Genomic DNA, 5,102 nt, shown 5'->3' with positions numbered 1-5,102 from the left:
TGAGTTCTGTACTCTGTTCTGTTTGTCTTTGTGTCTGTTTTTGTACCAGTATCACGCTGTTTTTGTTACTGTAGCCTTATAATATAGTTTGAAGTATGGTAGGGTGATGCCTCCAACTTTGTTCTTTTTGCTTAGGATTGTCTTGGCTATATGGACTCTTATTGGTTCCATATGAATTTTAAAATAGTTTTTTTTCTACTTTTGTGAAGAATGTAAATGGTAGTTTAATAGGAATAACATTACATCCATAAATTACTTTGGGCACTATGGCCATTTTCGTGATATTGAAAAATAGGAAAACTTCAAAAACGTGCATGTCATCCTTGTGCAGAGGCCATGCTAATCTTCTCTGTATCATTACAATTTTAATATATGTGCTTCCGAAGTGACCACATCATATGATTTTTGTCTGGTTATTTTAATAATGTTTTTCAGTAAATCTTTCTTACATCATTATTTTAATGCTTAAAAATACATATTGCTGTTCATATTTTAACATGTGCAATCCAGTATTCTGCAATATAATTCATAATAGGTTTTCCATCTTATCTTTGTAAATGCATGTCTGGTCATATCTAGTTATTACATATATTTTCTTAAAAAGCAGATGCAGAGCCTTGAGTTAATTGTACATATCAGTCCACTGCCCATTATCACATAATCCCCATTAAGGTCCCTTTGGCTATTATTATTTCCCAGTGTCCCTGTGGCCCACCAGTTTTTCTTCCACCACTCCCACTCCCCTTATAGAAAGTCACTAAATATGTTTACTGTGCTTCCTTTTATATGTACATATTTTAGTAAAATGTTTTGAGACTGTGCATATACTTTGTATTTATGAAAACTGTGCTATATGTCTCATTCTTTTTTCACTTGACAATGTGTTTTTAAGACACATATATGTTGCTAAGGTAGCTCATTTCCATTGCTGCTTACCGTAACCTTCCCCTCTCACTGTGAGCATCCACTGCACTCTATCGTTCCACCCCATGATATCCACCTTGCTAGACTCAAGTCCCAGTCCCTAAACCAAGGAGTATCCAGTGATACCCTCAGGTAGAATCCTATAGAATTGTATTTGGGTTATATTCCCAGGAAAAGACATGTTTACTATTTTCTTGTAAAAAGTTCCAATATCTAGAGTTACTGAGCCCAAGGATATGCAAGTTTTAAGTATTTGATATATATTATAACATAGTGTTCCTGCAAATGAAAACTGATTTAAACTTCTCTAATAATATGTGTACATACTTCTAATGATACTAAATAGTATTAATATTTTACAATGTGGATAGTGATAAAATTGTTTTAATATTGTGTCCTTTAATTATATGTGATTTTGAATAATTTTGTATGATTAAAACAGCTAGTAGTATTTTTATATTGTGAATTAGTTATCTATAAACTTTGCCAATTTTTTTTCTGGTGGGATAGAGCATTTTATTATTTTCATTTATTTGTATAAATGCTTTATTTTTGAGACTATAACCCTCATATATTGTGAATGTATTTGCAACATGTTATTTGATTTTGAACTTAATATAGGACATATGTGCGTGTGTTTTATTTTTCTATTTAATTAAATTATCAAGTTTTTAAAGATTTATGTCTTTAATAATGTACCTACATATATTTTTAAGTAATATATACATATTTACCAGTCTTCTAAAAATATAAACAATGAATCTTTATAGAATTATATTTGATGTATGCATCTAGGTTACTTCTTTTCTAAAGACTTAGTTTTTTCTATTATAGTTTATTAAACATGGATCCTAAATAAAGGTATAATTTTCTATGGTCTTTCTTCTAGTATCAGAGTATTTAAATTACCCAACTTTTATATATGCAAGATATAACATTGTACTGTAGAATTTAATGTACTTCCTTGAAAGGCAATATATTTTGTAGAAAAAACTTTCCTCATATTATTAGAAAACTTTGTTTCAATTCTCTATTTTATGTATGTTTCCAGATTAATATTGGAATATTTCAAATGCAGGGACAAAAAATATTACATTTTGGCTTTATTTTCTCATTTTAATATCTAGCACACTATCCTACAATGTGTATTTGATAGCATGTTGTATAGGAACATTTAATCAATTGGCATGTAATCCATTTTACTAATATCATGCAACAATCATGTACAATACATTTTCCTGGAATTAAGTAATTGAGGGAGAAAGTCAACAGATAAGTAAGGTTCAGAACTTGTTGTGCATTTAGATTTATTCTGCATAAGGAAAAAGTCTTGAGATTTGAATAGGTAATAATTGAATTAATGAATGAAATATGACATGCTCTAATTTCCTTAAGAGACATTGTGGCTGCCATTTAGAATTGAAGAAGAGAGCCCCTGTAAGAGGCAAATCCTCTAATCTGTTCAAAGATAATAGTGACTTGGAGTAGAATTGTCATCAAAAAAGTTTTATGAACTCAATAGATATTTGCTAGATTTCTGAGGAAAAGACAACCCCTTGAAAAGGATTTGAATATATAGAGAGAAGAGTCAAAGATGTCTCCATAGCTTTGTTTTAGGCAGCTGGACCAGAAGGGTGTTTACAACTTTTGAAACATAGAAAGTTAGGAGACAAACTTTTCAAGCTATGCAAAAATAAGCTAGATTTTAGGATTTTGAGCTTTAGATGTTTCTAATACATCAGCATAGAGGTAATACATTGGACGGAAAACCTCAGATTCAGGGATGAGATCTGGGATAGTGTTATTAGGTTGTTGTAGTACCACAGATGGCTGGATTGTCAAAGCAGATGCACAAGGATAATGGATCTTGCTCAGCATCAAACTTCCCCAATGATTAGTGAAAGATATAAACAAAATGTAGGGACATTGCAGCCTTACAACATGAGTCTTTCAAATAGCCTCAAAGCCAACAGATACAGCTTCCAAAATGAAATAAAACAAAACAACACAATGCAAAACAAAGCAAAACCAGGCTCATTCCCACCCTGGAATGAGTTTTGATTTTGGAGAAACAGATTGCAATATGTGTCTGCGACAATTTCACTTGGAGAAAGTAGTTTTAGTTTGAGTTTTCTTGGTTTCCATACTTTATTACTCACATAGGTAGATAGTCTATCTGGCTAACTTGCATTCTCCAGCCAGCTCTGTTCTTTAAGTCTATAAGTTCCAAGTATTTTCAATGATCAGTACAGACAAACATTCTTAGATAAGAACTTTTGCAGATATCTTTCTGGGATAAATCCCAATGCCATGTTTATACTTAGAATTTTTCAAGGTCAGCATTGCCTCCTCTGTGCCACGAGGAAGGGAAGTAGCTACAGACCTGATGTTTGCTCTTTTCTTCCCAGAGTCATCAGCATGCAGATGGCATTTGAAGCAATGAGATTGTGTAGACCCACACAGTATGTTAATACTTCCTACCAGAGCAAGAGAGTAGGTGCTGCTTACTTTTAGTCCACTTTCACCGACTGTTATCCAGGTGCAGAGTAGAGCGAGCACTGGATTTAATAAGGCTTGGCAATTGCAAAATGAGTACTTAGAAGTGGAATGTAGATTTAAATGTGTATGTGTATGTACGTGTGTGTGTGTATGTGTATATAAGGGTGTAAAGTTATAGGAAGGTTGAAGGGAAGAATGAGAAAACAATATCAAGCAATAAAGAAACTGCTACTAATTATCTTTGCTTACTTGCTTGTCACAAATTCTGGATAGCAGAGACCCTAAATATGTGGGTGTTAGAATGGCAAGGGACGTAAAGGAAGAGACAACAACAAAATGCACTTACACCTTCATCAAGTTTGGTAGAAAATCTTTTCTTTCATGAGATAGGACCTATGAGTGTCACAATTTTTCAATTCAGTAATACTGGCCAGAAAGTTAACGGATATTCATTTCAGATTCTGAAAATAGCTTGACTGTCAACCTTGGTTTGTGGTAATATTTCCACATGTACATGATTATACATACACACACACACACACATACACATCCGTACTACACGTGTGTGTATGTTTTATTTAGAACATGAGAGAATCCACTTCTTAAGGACTGCTTGCTTTCACTTTCAAATAGAACTACTCCTAATGTAAAAATTAGCTCATCTAGATAGAAATAGCCTTATTAACCGTACTTTCTCTGACAGATATTGTTTATTTTGCTTTCCAAGTCAGTATGCTTAAATTTTAGATCAAAATTAAGGTCTTGTATATCATTTAACTGCATCATATATGTAAAGTTTGTTAGACTTCATGAAGATTACATTTAAGTTAATTGGGAGTGAAAGTGTTGTGATCAAGAATGAGAACAATGCGTATTTTACTCCAATCTAGCTTAAGCCTAATCATATGCAAAAAATAAAAAAAATATATTATAGTCACCATCTGTTAAACATGCCTGTCCAAAACCTCAATTTGCTAATTCTCCACATTGTGAATTATACCTTCCTTAGGTAGAATCAAAATGTTAGGTTTCCAGGGTTCCTTGCCACAAGAGCGGAGCCAAGCAGCAGCCTCTATTTCCAAGGAAGAAGTGGCATTTGGAATGACGGCAGAGTGTGCTCTCAGCTCTGGTAGCAATATTCATTGTGAAGATTATCGCTCTTTTTGGAGAACTTTGGCAGGGATGCTGGCTCTCTGGTATCTGGCCCCTGGCTTTTTGAATGGCCAGTGGTTTGCTGTGGCTGAAATTATTTCTGCTTAAAAATTTATGGTAAGTTTGGACAGTTCTCCTGGCTGTGTATCACAGAGTTTGATTTCCTGGCCCTTTCAGAAACTGTCAGCCAACAAATAGCCTTTAACAAGACCCTTTCTGTTTAAGCTAAATGAAGTAGATTCTGTAATCCAATCTTGGCAAATGTGTAATAATCACATGCGTTCAATGCTGAGCAATTGGCAAAAATACTTAGCCATATGTGGCTAAGGTAATTGTCTTTGTTTTATCCTATTTTGAATTTATGTGTCTGTCCAGAGAATGTGTTGCTAATTTGTTCCTGCACACCCTGCACTGTTCTTGTCCTAAGTTTTTATGCACTATGATGACACTATTTTTCCTTTAATTTTTTTGCATTCAATTTAGATGTCAAATCTTTGTCAACTAGATGCCTAATATTTGCTTTTTGT

At 33.5% G+C, this 5,102-nt stretch overlaps 1 non-coding gene across 1 annotated transcript; it reads right to left on the bottom strand.

Moving 5' to 3' along the window:
* Nucleotides 1-286: 286 nt before the first annotated feature.
* LOC112206335 (U6 spliceosomal RNA) lies at nucleotides 287-393 on the bottom strand. The gene has a single exon (XR_002940558.1). It is a non-coding gene; the product is annotated as a U6 spliceosomal RNA (small nuclear RNA).
* Between the last annotated feature and the right edge of the window lie 4,709 nt (nucleotides 394-5,102).

This window comes from Pan troglodytes, chromosome 17, assembly GCF_028858775.2.
Source record: "Pan troglodytes isolate AG18354 chromosome 17, NHGRI_mPanTro3-v2.0_pri, whole genome shotgun sequence".
NCBI lineage: Eukaryota > Metazoa > Chordata > Mammalia > Primates > Hominidae > Pan > Pan troglodytes.
This window is presented reverse-complemented; position numbering and strand designations above follow the sequence as displayed.